Source organism: Spermophilus citellus, assembly GCF_964194105.1.
Source record: "Spermophilus citellus genome assembly, chromosome: X".
NCBI classification, from domain to species: Eukaryota; Metazoa; Chordata; class Mammalia; order Rodentia; family Sciuridae; genus Spermophilus; species Spermophilus citellus.
Window position 1 is genome coordinate 51,095,396 of NC_138190.1, and position 17,578 is coordinate 51,112,973.

Below are 17,578 nucleotides of genomic sequence, written 5' to 3' on the forward strand. Positions count from 1 at the left end.
TCAAGAAACTAGCACAAACCGTGTTGTGTTTAGAGTTCCAAATACATGTATCAATATAGGAGAAAACAGAGTGAAACCTAAAAATTCAAACTGTTACTGGAAATGAACGCTTCAGCATAGAAGAACGAAATTTGGGGAACCAAGTCGCCTTAGTGTACTGATCATTACCTGAAAGTATCATCCAGTTTGGGTGAAAAAATATTGGCTGAGATTTCTGGAGATTCGTAATTTTTGGAAGCTTGGCAACCCCTTTCCATGAAAGTGTTTCTCGCCAGTCACTGCTTAGTGCTACATCAAGAGGAAACAAAACATAGAGATAGAACGTGAAACTACTTTACTGTGTCAAGTTTCAAGAAGATAGCACAAACCGTGTTGGATTCAGAGTTCCAAATACATGTATCAATATAGGAGAAAACAGAGTGAAACCTAAAAATTCAAACTGTTACTGGAAATGAACGCTTCAGCATAGAAGAACGAAATTTGGGGAACCAAGTCGCGTTAGTGTACTGATCATTACCTGAAAGTATCATCCACTTTGGGTGAAAAATATATGCTGAGATTTCTGGAGTTTCGTAATTTTTGGAAGCTTGGCAACCCCTTTCCATGAAAGTGTTTCTCGCCAGTCACTGCTTAGGGCTACATCAAGAGGAAAAAAAAACATAGAGATAGAACTTGAAACTACTTTACTATGTCAAGTTTCAAGAAGCTAGCACAAACCGTGTTGGATTTAGAGTTCCAAATACATCTATCAATATAGGAGAAACCAGAGTGAAACCTAAAAATTCAAACTGTTACTGGAAATGAACGCTTCAACATAGAAGAACGAAATTTGGGGAACCAAGTCGCCTTAGTGTACTGATCATTACCTGAAAGTATCATCCAGTTTGGGTGAAAAAATATTGGCTGAGATTTCTGGAGATTCGTAATTTTTGGAAGCTTTGCAACCCCTTTCCATGAAAGTGTTTCTCGCCAGTCAGTGATTAGGGCTACATCAAGAGGAAACAAACCATTGAGATAGAACGTGAAACTACTTTACCGTGTCAAGATTCAAGAAGCTAGCACAAACCGTGTTGGATTTAGAGTTCCAAATACATCTATCAATATAGCAGAAAACAGAGTGATACCTAAAAATTCAAACTGTTACTGGAAATGAACGCTTCAACATAGAAGAACGAAATTTGGGGAACCAAGTCGCCTTAGTGGACTGATCATTACCTGAAAGTATCATCCAGTTTGGGTGAAAAAATATTTGCTGAGATTTCTGGAGATTCGTAATTTTTTGAAGCTTGGCAAACCCTTTCCATGAAAGTGTTTCTCGCCAGTCACTGCTTAGGGCTACATCAAGAGGAAACAAAACATAGAGATAGAACCTGAAACTACTTTACTGTGTCAAGTTTCAAGAAACTAGCACAAACCGTGTTGTGTTTAGAGTTACAAATACATGTATCAATATAGGAGAAAACAGAGTGAAACCTAAAAATTCAAACTGTTACTGGAAATGAACGCTTCAGCATAGAAGAACGAAATTTGGGGAACCAAGTCGCGTTAGTGTACTGATCATTACCTGAAAGTATCATCCACTTTGGGTGAAAAAATATTTGCTGAGATTTCTGGAGATTCGTAATTTTTGGAAGCTTGGCAACCCCTTTCCATGAAAGTGTTTCTCGCCAGTCACTGCTTAGGGCTACATCAAGAGGAAACAAAACATAGAGATAGAACGTGAAACTACTTTACTGTGTCAAGTTTCAAGAAGTGAGCACAAACCGTGTTGGATTTAGAGTTCCAAATACATCTATCAATATAGGGGAAAACAGAGTGAAACCTAAAAATTCAAACTGTTACTGGAATTGAACGCTTCAACATAGAAGAACGAAATTTGGGGAACCAAGTCGCCTTCGTGTACTGATCATTACCTGAAAGTATCATCCAGTTTGGGTGAAAAAATATTCGCTGAGATTTCTGGAGATTCGTAATTTTTGGAAGCTTGGCAACCCCTTTCCATGAAAGTGTTTCTCGGCAGTCACTGCTTAGGGCTACATCAAGAGGAAACAAAACATAGAGATAGAACGTGAAACTACTTTACTGTGTCAAGTTTCAAGAAGCTAGCACAAACCGTGTTGGATTTAGAGTTCCAAATACATGTATCAATATAGGAGAAAACAGAGTGAAACCTAAAAATTCAAACTGTTACTGGAAATGAACGCTTCAACATAGAAGAACGAAATTTGGGGAACCAAGTCGCCTTCGTGTACTCATCATTACCTGAAAGTATCATCCAGTTTGGGTGAAAAAATATTGGCTGAGATTTCTGGAGATTCGTAATTTTTGGAAGCTTGGCAACCCCTTTCCATGAAAGTGTTTCTCGCCAGTCACTGCTTAGGGCTACATCAAGAGGAAACAAAACATAGAGATAGAACCTGAAACTACTTTACTGTGTCAAGTTTCAAGAAACTAGCACAAACCGTGTTGGATTTAGAGTTCCAAATACATGTATCAATATAGGAGAAAACAGAGTGAAACCTAAAAATTCAAACTGTTACTGGAAATGAACGCTTCAGCATAGAAGAACGAAATTTGGGGAACCAAGTCGCCTTAGTGTACTGATCATTACCTGAAAGTATCATCCAGTTTGGGTGAAAAAATATTGGCTGAGATTTCTGGAGATTCGTAATTTTTGGAAGCTTGGCAACCCTTTTCCATGAAAGTGTTTCTCGCCAGTCACTGCTTAGGGCTATATCAAGAGGAAACAAAACATAGAGATAGAACCTGAAACTACTTTACTGTGTCAAGTTTCAAGAAGCTAGCACAAACCGTGTTGGATTCAGAGTTCCAAATACATGTATCAATATAGGAGAAAACAGAGTGAAACCTAAAAATTCAAACTGTTACTGGAAATGAACGCTTCAACATAGAAGAACGAAATTTGAAGAACCAAGTCGCCTTAGTGTACTGATCATTACCTGAAAGTATCATCCAGTTTGGGTGAAAAAATATTGGCTGAGATTTCTGGAGATTCGTAATTATTTGAAGCTTGGCAACCCCTTTCCATGAAAGTGTTTCTCGCCAGTCACTGCTTAGGGCTACATCAAGAGGAAATAAAACATATAGATGGAACGTGGAACTACTTTACTGTGTCAAGTTTCAAGAAGCTAGCACAAACCGTGTTGGATTCAGAGTTCCAAATACATGTATCAATATAGGAGAAAACAGTGTGAAACCTAAAAATTCAAACTGTTACTGGAAATGAACGCTTCAACATAGAAGAACAAAATTTAGGGAACCAAGTCGCCTTAGTGTACTGATCATTACCTGAAAGTATCATCCAGTTTGGGTGAAAAAATATTGGCTGAGATTTCTGGAGATTCGTAATTTTTGGAAGCTTGGCAACCCCTTTCCATGAAAGTGTTTCTCGCCAGTCACTGCTTAGGGCTACATCAAGAGGAAACAAAACATAGAGATAGAACGTGAAACTACTTTACTGTGTCAAGTTTCAAGAAGTGAGCACAAACTGTGTTGGATTTAGAGTTCCAAATACATGTATCAATATAGGGGAAAACAGAGTGAAACCTAAAAATTCAAACTGTTACTGGAAATGAACGCTTCAACATAGAAGAACAAAATTTAGGGAACCAAGTCGCCTTAGTGTACTGATCATTACCTGAAAGTATCATCCAGTTTGGGTGAAAAAATATTGGCTGAGATTTCTGGAGATTCGTAATTTTTGGAAGCTTGGCAACCCCTTTCCATGAAAGTGTTTCTCGCCAGTCACTGCTTAGGGCTACATCAAGAGGAAACAAAACATAGAGATAGAACGTGAAACTACTTTACTGTGTCAAGTTTCAAGAAGTGAGCACAAACTGTGTTGGATTTAGAGTTCCAAATACATCTATCAATATAGGGGAAAACAGAGTGAAACATAAAATTCAAACTGTTACTGGAATTGAACGCTTCAACATAGAAGAACGAAATTTGGGGAACCAAGTCGCCTTCGTGTACTGATCATTACCTGAAAGTATCATCCAGTTTGGGTGAAAAAATATTCGCTGAGATTTCTGGAGATTCGTAATTTTTGGAAGCTTGGCCACCCCTTTCCATGAAAGTGTTTCTCGGCAGTCACTGCTTAGGGCTACATCAAGAGGAAACAAAACATAGAGATAGAACGTGAAACTACTTTACTGTGTCAAGTTTCAAGAAGCTAGCACAAACCGTGTTGGATTTAGAGTTCCAAATACATGTATCAATATAGGAGAAAACAGAGTGAAACCTAAAAATTCAAACTGTTACTGGAAATGAACGCTTCAACATAGAAGAACGAAATTTGGGGAACCAAGTCGCCTTCGTGTACTCATCATTACCTGAAAGTATCATCCAGTTTGGGTGAAAAAATATTGGCTGAGATTTCTGGAGATTCGTAATTTTTGGAAGCTTGGCAACCCCTTTCCATGAAAGTGTTTCTCGCCAGTCACTGCTTAGGGCTACATCAAGAGGAAACAAAACATAGAGATAGAACCTGAAACTACTTTACTGTGTCAAGTTTCAAGAAACTAGCACAAACCGTGTTGTGTATAGAGTTCCAAATACATGTATCAATATAGGAGAAAACAGAGTGAAACCTAAAAATTCAAACTGTTACTGGAAATGAACGCTTCAACATAGAAGAACGAAATTTGGGGAACCAAGTCGCCTTAGTGTACTGATCATTACCTGAAAGTATCATCCAGTTTGGGTGAAAAAATATTGGCTGAGATTTCTGGAGATTCGTAATTTTTGGAAGCTTGGCAACCCCTTTCCATGAAAGTGTTTCTCGCCAGTCACTGCTTAGGGCTACATCAAGAGGAAACAAAACATAGAGATAGAACCTGAAACTACTTTACTGTGTCAAGTTTCAAGAAGCTAGTACAAACCGTATTGGATTCAGAGTTCCAAATACATGTATCAATATAGGAGAAAACAGAGTGAAACCTAAAAATTCAAACTGTTACTGGAATTGAACGCTTCAACATAGAAGAACGAAATTTGGGGAACCAAGTCGCCTTCGTGTACTGATCATTACCTGAAAGTATCATCCAGTTTGGGTGAAAAAATATTCGCTGAGATTTCTGGAGATTCGTAATTTTTGGAAGCTTGGCAACCCCTTTCCATGAAAGTGTTTCTCGGCAGTCACTGCTTAGGGCTACATCAAGAGGAAACAAAACATAGAGATAGAACGTGAAACTACTTTACTGTGTCAAGTTTCAAGAAGCTAGCACAAACCGTGTTGGATTTAGAGTTCCAAATACATGTATCAATATAGGAGAAAACAGAGTGAAACCTAAAAATTCAAACTGTTACTGGAAATGAACGCTTCAACATAGAAGAACGAAATTTGGGGAACCAAGTCGCCTTCGTGTACTCATCATTACCTGAAAGTATCATCCAGTTTGGGTGAAAAAATATTTGCTGAGATTTCTGGAGATTCGTAATTTTTTGAAGCTTGGCAAACCCTTTCCATGAAAGTGTTTCTCGCCAGTCACTGCTTAGGGCTACATCAAGAGGAAACAAAACATAGAGATAGAACCTGAAACTACTTTACTGTGTCAAGTTTCAAGAAACTAGCACAAACCGTGTTGTGTTTAGAGTTACAAATACATGTATCAATATAGGAGAAAACAGAGTGAAACCTAAAAATTCAAACTGTTACTGGAAATGAACGCTTCAGCATAGAAGAACGAAATTTGGGGAACCAAGTCGCGTTAGTGTACTGATCATTACCTGAAAGTATCATCCACTTTGGGTGAAAAAATATTTGCTGAGATTTCTGGAGATTCGTAATTTTTGGAAGCTTGGCAACCCCTTTCCATGAAAGTGTTTCTCGCCAGTCACTGCTTAGGGCTACATCAAGAGGAAACAAAACATAGAGATAGAACGTGAAACTACTTTACTGTGTCAAGTTTCAAGAAGTGAGCACAAACCGTGTTGGATTTAGAGTTCCAAATACATCTATCAATATAGGGGAAAACAGAGTGAAACCTAAAAATTCAAACTGTTACTGGAATTGAACGCTTCAACATAGAAGAACGAAATTTGGGGAACCAAGTCGCCTTCGTGTACTGATCATTACCTGAAAGTATCATCCAGTTTGGGTGAAAAAATATTCGCTGAGATTTCTGGAGATTCGTAATTTTTGGAAGCTTGGCAACCCCTTTCCATGAAAGTGTTTCTCGGCAGTCACTGCTTAGGGCTACATCAAGAGGAAACAAAACATAGAGATAGAACGTGAAACTACTTTACTGTGTCAAGTTTCAAGAAGCTAGCACAAACCGTGTTGGATTTAGAGTTCCAAATACATGTATCAATATAGGAGAAAACAGAGTGAAACCTAAAAATTCAAACTGTTACTGGAAATGAACGCTTCAACATAGAAGAACGAAATTTGGGGAACCAAGTCGCCTTCGTGTACTCATCATTACCTGAAAGTATCATCCAGTTTGGGTGAAAAAATATTGGCTGAGATTTCTGGAGATTCGTAATTTTTGGAAGCTTGGCAACCCCTTTCCATGAAAGTGTTTCTCGCCAGTCACTGCTTAGGGCTACATCAAGAGGAAACAAAACATAGAGATAGAACCTGAAACTACTTTACTGTGTCAAGTTTCAAGAAACTAGCACAAACCATGTTGGATTTAGAGTTCCAAATACATGTATCAATATAGGAGAAAACAGAGTGAAACCTAAAAATTCAAACTGTTACTGGAAATGAACGCTTCAGCATAGAAGAACGAAATTTGGGGAACCAAGTCGCCTTAGTGTACTGATCATTACCTGAAAGTATTATCCAGTTTGGGTGAAAAAATATTGGCTGAGATTTCTGGAGATTCGTAATTTTTGGAAGCTTGGCAACCCTTTTCCATGAAAGTGTTTCTCGCCAGTCACTGCTTAGGGCTATATCAAGAGGAAACAAAACATAGAGATAGAACCTGAAACTACTTTACTGTGTCAAGTTTCAAGAAGCTAGCACAAACCGTGTTGGATTCAGAGTTCCAAATACATGTATCAATATAGGAGAAAACAGAGTGAAACCTAAAAATTCAAACTGTTACTGGAAATGAACGCTTCAACATAGAAGAACGAAATTTGAAGAACCAAGTCGCCTTAGTGTACTGATCATTACCTGAAAGTATCATCCAGTTTGGGTGAAAAAATATTGGCTGAGATTTCTGGAGATTCGTAATTATTTGAAGCTTGGCAACCCCTTTCCATGAAAGTGTTTCTCGCCAGTCACTGCTTAGGGCTACATCAAGAGGAAATAAAACATATAGATGGAACGTGGAACTACTTTACTGTGTCAAGTTTCAAGAAGCTAGCACAAACCGTGTTGGATTCAGAGTTCCAAATACATGTATCAATATAGGAGAAAACAGTGTGAAACCTAAAAATTCAAACTGTTACTGGAAATGAACGCTTCAACATAGAAGAACAAAATTTAGGGAACCAAGTCGCCTTAGTGTACTGATCATTACCTGAAAGTATCATCCAGTTTGGGTGAAAAAATATTGGCTGAGATTTCTGGAGATTCGTAATTTTTGGAAGCTTGGCAACCCCTTTCCATGAAAGTGTTTCTCGCCAGTCACTGCTTAGGGCTACATCAAGAGGAAACAAAACATAGAGATAGAACGTGAAACTACTTTACTGTGTCAAGTTTCAAGAAGTGAGCACAAACTGTGTTGGATTTAGAGTTCCAAATACATGTATCAATATAGGGGAAAACAGAGTGAAACCTAAAAATTCAAACTGTTACTGGAAATGAACGCTTCAACATAGAAGAACAAAATTTAGGGAACCAAGTCGCCTTAGTGTACTGATCATTACCTGAAAGTATCATCCAGTTTGGGTGAAAAAATATTGGCTGAGATTTCTGGAGATTCGTAATTTTTGGAAGCTTGGCAACCCCTTTCCATGAAAGTGTTTCTCGCCAGTCACTGCTTAGGGCTACATCAAGAGGAAACAAAACATAGAGATAGAACGTGAAACTACTTTACTGTGTCAAGTTTCAAGAAGTGAGCACAAACTGTGTTGGATTTAGAGTTCCAAATACATCTATCAATATAGGGGAAAACAGAGTGAAACATAAAATTCAAACTGTTACTGGAATTGAACGCTTCAACATAGAAGAACGAAATTTGGGGAACCAAGTCGCCTTCGTGTACTGATCATTACCTGAAAGTATCATCCAGTTTGGGTGAAAAAATATTCGCTGAGATTTCTGGAGATTCGTAATTTTTGGAAGCTTGGCCACCCCTTTCCATGAAAGTGTTTCTCGGCAGTCACTGCTTAGGGCTACATCAAGAGGAAACAAAACATAGAGATAGAACGTGAAACTACTTTACTGTGTCAAGTTTCAAGAAGCTAGCACAAACCGTGTTGGATTTAGAGTTCCAAATACATGTATCAATATAGGAGAAAACAGAGTGAAACCTAAAAATTCAAACTGTTACTGGAAATGAACGCTTCAACATAGAAGAACGAAATTTGGGGAACCAAGTCGCCTTCGTGTACTCATCATTACCTGAAAGTATCATCCAGTTTGGGTGAAAAAATATTGGCTGAGATTTCTGGAGATTCGTAATTTTTGGAAGCTTGGCAACCCCTTTCCATGAAAGTGTTTCTCGCCAGTCACTGCTTAGGGCTACATCAAGAGGAAACAAAACATAGAGATAGAACCTGAAACTACTTTACTGTGTCAAGTTTCAAGAAACTAGCACAAACCGTGTTGTGTATAGAGTTCCAAATACATGTATCAATATAGGAGAAAACAGAGTGAAACCTAAAAATTCAAACTGTTACTGGAAATGAACGCTTCAACATAGAAGAACGAAATTTGGGGAACCAAGTCGCCTTAGTGTACTGATCATTACCTGAAAGTATCATCCAGTTTGGGTGAAAAAATATTGGCTGAGATTTCTGGAGATTCGTAATTTTTGGAAGCTTGGCAACCCCTTTCCATGAAAGTGTTTCTCGCCAGTCACTGCTTAGGGCTACATCAAGAGGAAACAAAACATAGAGATAGAACCTGAAACTACTTTACTGTGTCAAGTTTCAAGAAGCTAGTACAAACCGTATTGGATTCAGAGTTCCAAATACATGTATCAATATAGGAGAAAACAGAGTGAAACCTAAAAATTCAAACTGTTACTGGAATTGAACGCTTCAACATAGAAGAACGAAATTTGGGGAACCAAGTCGCCTTCGTGTACTGATCATTACCTGAAAGTATCATCCAGTTTGGGTGAAAAAATATTCGCTGAGATTTCTGGAGATTCGTAATTTTTGGAAGCTTGGCAACCCCTTTCCATGAAAGTGTTTCTCGGCAGTCACTGCTTAGGGCTACATCAAGAGGAAACAAAACATAGAGATAGAACGTGAAACTACTTTACTGTGTCAAGTTTCAAGAAGCTAGCACAAACCGTGTTGGATTTAGAGTTCCAAATACATGTATCAATATAGGAGAAAACAGAGTGAAACCTAAAAATTCAAACTGTTACTGGAAATGAACGCTTCAACATAGAAGAACGAAATTTGGGGAACCAAGTCGCCTTCGTGTACTCATCATTACCTGAAAGTATCATCCAGTTTGGGTGAAAAAATATTTGCTGAGATTTCTGGAGATTCGTAATTTTTTGAAGCTTGGCAAACCCTTTCCATGAAAGTGTTTCTCGCCAGTCACTGCTTAGGGCTACATCAAGAGGAAACAAAACATAGAGATAGAACCTGAAACTACTTTACTGTGTCAAGTTTCAAGAAACTAGCACAAACCGTGTTGTGTTTAGAGTTACAAATACATGTATCAATATAGGAGAAAACAGAGTGAAACCTAAAAATTCAAACTGTTACTGGAAATGAACGCTTCAGCATAGAAGAACGAAATTTGGGGAACCAAGTCGCGTTAGTGTACTGATCATTACCTGAAAGTATCATCCACTTTGGGTGAAAAAATATTTGCTGAGATTTCTGGAGATTCGTAATTTTTGGAAGCTTGGCAACCCCTTTCCATGAAAGTGTTTCTCGCCAGTCACTGCTTAGGGCTACATCAAGAGGAAACAAAACATAGAGATAGAACGTGAAACTACTTTACTGTGTCAAGTTTCAAGAAGTGAGCACAAACCGTGTTGGATTTAGAGTTCCAAATACATCTATCAATATAGGGGAAAACAGAGTGAAACCTAAAAATTCAAACTGTTACTGGAATTGAACGCTTCAACATAGAAGAACGAAATTTGGGGAACCAAGTCGCCTTCGTGTACTGATCATTACCTGAAAGTATCATCCAGTTTGGGTGAAAAAATATTCGCTGAGATTTCTGGAGATTCGTAATTTTTGGAAGCTTGGCAACCCCTTTCCATGAAAGTGTTTCTCGGCAGTCACTGCTTAGGGCTACATCAAGAGGAAACAAAACATAGAGATAGAACGTGAAACTACTTTACTGTGTCAAGTTTCAAGAAGCTAGCACAAACCGTGTTGGATTTAGAGTTCCAAATACATGTATCAATATAGGAGAAAACAGAGTGAAACCTAAAAATTCAAACTGTTACTGGAAATGAACGCTTCAACATAGAAGAACGAAATTTGGGGAACCAAGTCGCCTTCGTGTACTCATCATTACCTGAAAGTATCATCCAGTTTGGGTGAAAAAATATTGGCTGAGATTTCTGGAGATTCGTAATTTTTGGAAGCTTGGCAACCCCTTTCCATGAAAGTGTTTCTCGCCAGTCACTGCTTAGGGCTACATCAAGAGGAAACAAAACATAGAGATAGAACCTGAAACTACTTTACTGTGTCAAGTTTCAAGAAACTAGCACAAACCGTGTTGGATTTAGAGTTCCAAATACATGTATCAATATAGGAGAAAACAGAGTGAAACCTAAAAATTCAAACTGTTACTGGAAATGAACGCTTCAGCATAGAAGAACGAAATTTGGGGAACCAAGTCGCCTTAGTGTACTGATCATTACCTGAAAGTATTATCCAGTTTGGGTGAAAAAATATTGGCTGAGATTTCTGGAGATTCGTAATTTTTGGAAGCTTGGCAACCCTTTTCCATGAAAGTGTTTCTCGCCAGTCACTGCTTAGGGCTATATCAAGAGGAAACAAAACATAGAGATAGAACCTGAAACTACTTTACTGTGTCAAGTTTCAAGAAGCTAGCACAAACCGTGTTGGATTCAGAGTTCCAAATACATGTATCAATATAGGAGAAAACAGAGTGAAACCTAAAAATTCAAACTGTTACTGGAAATGAACGCTTCAACATAGAAGAACGAAATTTGAAGAACCAAGTCGCCTTAGTGTACTGATCATTACCTGAAAGTATCATCCAGTTTGGGTGAAAAAATATTGGCTGAGATTTCTGGAGATTCGTAATTATTTGAAGCTTGGCAACCCCTTTCCATGAAAGTGTTTCTCGCCAGTCACTGCTTAGGGCTACATCAAGAGGAAATAAAACATATAGATGGAACGTGGAACTACTTTACTGTGTCAAGTTTCAAGAAGCTAGCACAAACCGTGTTGGATTCAGAGTTCCAAATACATGTATCAATATAGGAGAAAACAGTGTGAAACCTAAAAATTCAAACTGTTACTGGAAATGAACGCTTCAACATAGAAGAACAAAATTTAGGGAACCAAGTCGCCTTAGTGTACTGATCATTACCTGAAAGTATCATCCAGTTTGGGTGAAAAAATATTGGCTGAGATTTCTGGAGATTCGTAATTTTTGGAAGCTTGGCAACCCCTTTCCATGAAAGTGTTTCTCGCCAGTCACTGCTTAGGGCTACATCAAGAGGAAACAAAACATAGAGATAGAACGTGAAACTACTTTACTGTGTCAAGTTTCAAGAAGTGAGCACAAACTGTGTTGGATTTAGAGTTCCAAATACATGTATCAATATAGGGGAAAACAGAGTGAAACCTAAAAATTCAAACTGTTACTGGAAATGAACGCTTCAACATAGAAGAACAAAATTTAGGGAACCAAGTCGCCTTAGTGTACTGATCATTACCTGAAAGTATCATCCAGTTTGGGTGAAAAAATATTGGCTGAGATTTCTGGAGATTCGTAATTTTTGGAAGCTTGGCAACCCCTTTCCATGAAAGTGTTTCTCGCCAGTCACTGCTTAGGGCTACATCAAGAGGAAACAAAACATAGAGATAGAACGTGAAACTACTTTACTGTGTCAAGTTTCAAGAAGTGAGCACAAACTGTGTTGGATTTAGAGTTCCAAATACATCTATCAATATAGGGGAAAACAGAGTGAAACATAAAATTCAAACTGTTACTGGAATTGAACGCTTCAACATAGAAGAACGAAATTTGGGGAACCAAGTCGCCTTCGTGTACTGATCATTACCTGAAAGTATCATCCAGTTTGGGTGAAAAAATATTCGCTGAGATTTCTGGAGATTCGTAATTTTTGGAAGCTTGGCCACCCCTTTCCATGAAAGTGTTTCTCGGCAGTCACTGCTTAGGGCTACATCAAGAGGAAACAAAACATAGAGATAGAACGTGAAACTACTTTACTGTGTCAAGTTTCAAGAAGCTAGCACAAACCGTGTTGGATTTAGAGTTCCAAATACATGTATCAATATAGGAGAAAACAGAGTGAAACCTAAAAATTCAAACTGTTACTGGAAATGAACGCTTCAACATAGAAGAACGAAATTTGGGGAACCAAGTCGCCTTCGTGTACTCATCATTACCTGAAAGTATCATCCAGTTTGGGTGAAAAAATATTGGCTGAGATTTCTGGAGATTCGTAATTTTTGGAAGCTTGGCAACCCCTTTCCATGAAAGTGTTTCTCGCCAGTCACTGCTTAGGGCTACATCAAGAGGAAACAAAACATAGAGATAGAACCTGAAACTACTTTACTGTGTCAAGTTTCAAGAAACTAGCACAAACCGTGTTGTGTATAGAGTTCCAAATACATGTATCAATATAGGAGAAAACAGAGTGAAACCTAAAAATTCAAACTGTTACTGGAAATGAACGCTTCAACATAGAAGAACGAAATTTGGGGAACCAAGTCGCCTTAGTGTACTGATCATTACCTGAAAGTATCATCCAGTTTGGGTGAAAAAATATTGGCTGAGATTTCTGGAGATTCGTAATTTTTGGAAGCTTGGCAACCCCTTTCCATGAAAGTGTTTCTCGCCAGTCACTGCTTAGGGCTACATCAAGAGGAAACAAAACATAGAGATAGAACGTGAAACTACTTTACTGTGTCAAGTTTCAAGAAGTGAGCACAAACCGTGTTGGATTTAGAGTTCCAAATACATCTATCAATATAGGGGAAAACAGAGTGAAACCTAAAAATTCAAACTGTTACTGGAATTGAACGCTTCAACATAGAAGAACGAAATTTGGGGAACCAAGTCGCCTTAGTGTACTGATCATTACCTGAAAGTATCATCCAGTTTGGGTGAAAAAATATTGGCTGAGATTTCTGGAGATTCGTAATTTTTGGAAGCTTGGCAACCCCTTTCCATGAAAGTGTTTCTCGCCAGTCACTGCTTAGGGCTACATCAAGAGGAAACAAAACATAGAGATAGAACCTGAAACTACTTTACTGTGTCAAGTTTCAAGAAGCTAGTACAAACCGTATTGGATTCAGAGTTCCAAATACATGTATCAATATAGGAGAAAACAGAGTGAAACCTAAAAATTCAAACTGTTACTGGAATTGAACGCTTCAACATAGAAGAACGAAATTTGGGGAACCAAGTCGCCTTCGTGTACTGATCATTACCTGAAAGTATCATCCAGTTTGGGTGAAAAAATATTCGCTGAGATTTCTGGAGATTCGTAATTTTTGGAAGCTTGGCAACCCCTTTCCATGAAAGTGTTTCTCGGCAGTCACTGCTTAGGGCTACATCAAGAGGAAACAAAACATAGAGATAGAACGTGAAACTACTTTACTGTGTCAAGTTTCAAGAAGCTAGCACAAACCGTGTTGGATTTAGAGTTCCAAATACATGTATCAATATAGGAGAAAACAGAGTGAAACCTAAAAATTCAAACTGTTACTGGAAATGAACGCTTCAACATAGAAGAACGAAATTTGGGGAACCAAGTCGCCTTAGTGTACTGATCATTACCTGAAAGTATCATCCAGTTTGGGTGAAAAAATATTGGCTGAGATTTCTGGAGATTCGTAATTTTTGGAAGCTTGGCAACCCCTTTCCATGAAAGTGTTTCTCGCCAGTCACTGCTTAGGGCTACATCAAGAGGAAACAAAACATAGAGATAGAACCTGAAACTACTTTACTGTGTCAAGTTTCAAGAAACTAGCACAAACCGTGTTGGATTTAGAGTTCCAAATACATGTATCAATATAGGAGAAAACAGAGTGAAACCTAAAAATTCAAACTGTTACTGGAAATGAACGCTTCAGCATAGAAGAACGAAATTTGGGGAACCAAGTCGCCTTAGTGTACTGATCATTACCTGAAAGTATTATCCAGTTTGGGTGAAAAAATATTGGCTGAGATTTCTGGAGATTCGTAATTTTTGGAAGCTTGGCAACCCTTTTCCATGAAAGTGTTTCTCGCCACTCACTGCTTAGGGCTATATCAAGAGGAAACAAAACATAGAGATAGAACCTGAAACTACTTTACTGTGTCAAGTTTCAAGAAGCTAGCACAAACCGTGTTGGATTCAGAGTTCCAAATACATGTATCAATATAGGAGAAAACAGAGTGAAACCTAAAAATTCAAACTGTTACTGGAAATGAACGCTTCAACATAGAAGAACGAAATTTGAAGAACCAAGTCGCCTTAGTGTACTGATCATTACCTGAAAGTATCATCCAGTTTGGGTGAAAAAATATTGGCTGAGATTTCTGGAGATTCGTAATTATTTGAAGCTTGGCAACCCCTTTCCATGAAAGTGTTTCTCGCCAGTCACTGCTTAGGGCTACATCAAGAGGAAATAAAACATATAGATGGAACGTGGAACTACTTTACTGTGTCAAGTTTCAAGAAGCTAGCACAAACCGTGTTGGATTCAGAGTTCCAAATACATGTATCAATATAGGAGAAAACAGTGTGAAACCTAAAAATTCAAACTGTTACTGGAAATGAACGCTTCAACATAGAAGAACAAAATTTAGGGAACCAAGTCGCCTTAGTGTACTGATCATTACCTGAAAGTATCATCCAGTTTGGGTGAAAAAATATTGGCTGAGATTTCTGGAGATTCGTAATTTTTGGAAGCTTGGCAACCCCTTTCCATGAAAGTGTTTCTCGCCAGTCACTGCTTAGGGCTACATCAAGAGGAAACAAAACATAGAGATAGAACGTGAAACTACTTTACTGTGTCAAGTTTCAAGAAGTGAGCACAAACTGTGTTGGATTTAGAGTTCCAAATACATGTATCAATATAGGGGAAAACAGAGTGAAACCTAAAAATTCAAACTGTTACTGGAAATGAACGCTTCAGCATAGAAGAACGAAATTTGGGGAACCAAGTCGCGTTAGTGTACTGATCATTACCTGAAAGTATCATCCACTTTGGGTGAAAAAATATTTGCTGAGATTTCTGGAGTTTCGTAATTTTTGGAAGCTTGGCAACCCCTTTCCATGAAAGTGTTTCTCGCCAGTCACTGCTTAGGGCTACATCAAGAGGAAAAAAAACATAGAGATAGAACTTGAAACTACTTTACTATGTCAAGTTTCAAGAAGCTAGCACAAACCGTGTTGGATTTAGAGTTCCAAATACATCTATCAATATAGGAGAAACCAGAGTGAAACCTAAAAATTCAAACTGTTACTGGAAATGAACGCTTCAACATAGAAGAACGAAATTTGGGGAACCAAGTCGCCTTCGTGTACTCATCATTACCTGAAAGTATCATCCAGTTTGGGTGAAAAAATATTGGCTGAGATTTCTGGAGATTCGTAATTTTTGGAAGCTTGGCAACCCCTTTCCATGAAAGTGTTTCTCGCCAGTCACTGCTTAGGGCTACATCAAGAGGAAACAAAACATAGAGATAGAACCTGAAACTACTTTACTGTGTCAAGTTTCAAGAAACTAGCACAAACCGTGTTGGATTTAGAGTTCCAAATACATGTATCAATATAGGAGAAAACAGAGTGAAACCTAAAAATTCAAACTGTTACTGGAAATGAACGCTTCAGCATAGAAGAACGAAATTTGGGGAACCAAGTCGCCTCAGTGTACTGATCTTTACCTGAAAGTATCATCCAGTTTGGGTGAAAAAATATTGGCTGAGATTTCTGGAGATTCGTAATTTTTGGAAGCTTGGCAACCCTTTTCCATGAAAGTGTTTCTCGCCAGTCACTGCTTAGGGCTATATCAAGAGGAAAAAAAACATAGAGATAGAACCTGAAACTACTTTACTGTGTCAAGTTTCAAGAAGCTAGCACAAACCGTGTTGGATTCAGAGTTCCAAATACATGTATCAATATAGGAGAAAACAGAGTGAAACCTAAAAATTCAAACTGTTACTGGAAATGAACGCTTCAACATAGAAGAACGAAATTTGAAGAACCAAGTCGCCTTAGTGTACTGATCATTACCTGAAAGTATCATCCAGTTTGGGTGAAAAAATATTGGCTGAGATTTCTGGAGATTCGTAATTATTTGAAGCTTGGCAACCCCTTTCCATGAAAGTGTTTCTCGCCAGTCACTGCTTAGGGCTACATCAAGAGGAAATAAAACATATAGATGGAACGTGGAACTACTTTACTGTGTCAAGTTTCAAGAAGCTAGCACAAACCGTGTTGGATTTAGAGTTCCAAATACATGTATCAATATAGGAGAAAACAGAGTGAAACCTAAAAATTCAAACTGTTACTGGAAATGAACGCTTCAACATAGAAGAACGAAATTTGGGGAACCAAGTCGCCTTAGTGTACTGATCATTACCTGAAAGTATCATCCAGTTTGGGTGAAAAAATATTGGCTGAGATTTCTGGAGATTCGTAATTTTTGGAATCTTGGCAACCCCTTTCCATGAAAGCCTTTCTCGCCAGTCACTGCTTAGGGCTACATCAAGAGGAAACAAAACATAGATATAGAACGTGAAACTACTTTACTGTGTCAAGTTTCAAGAAGCTAGCACAAACCGTGTTGGATTCAGAGTTCCAAATATATGTATCAATATAGGAGAAAACAGTGTGAAACCTAAAAATTCAAACTGTTACTGGAAATGAACGCTTCAGCATACAAGAACGAAATTTGGGGAACCAAGTTGCCTTAGTGTACTGATCATTACCTGAAAGTATCATCCAGTTTGGGTGAAAAAATATTTGCTGAGATTTCTGGAGATTCGTAATTTTTGGAAGCTTGGAAACCCCTTTCCATGAAAGTGTTTCTCGCCAGTCAGTGATTAGGGCTACATCAAGAGGAAACGAAACATAGAGATAGAACGTGAAACTACTTTACTGTGTCAAGTTTCAAGAAGCTAGCACAAACCGTGTTGGATTTAGAGTTCCAAATACATGTATCAATATAGGAGAAAACAGAGTGAAACCTAAAAATTCAAACTGTTACTGGAAATGAACGCTTCAACACAGAAGAACAAAAT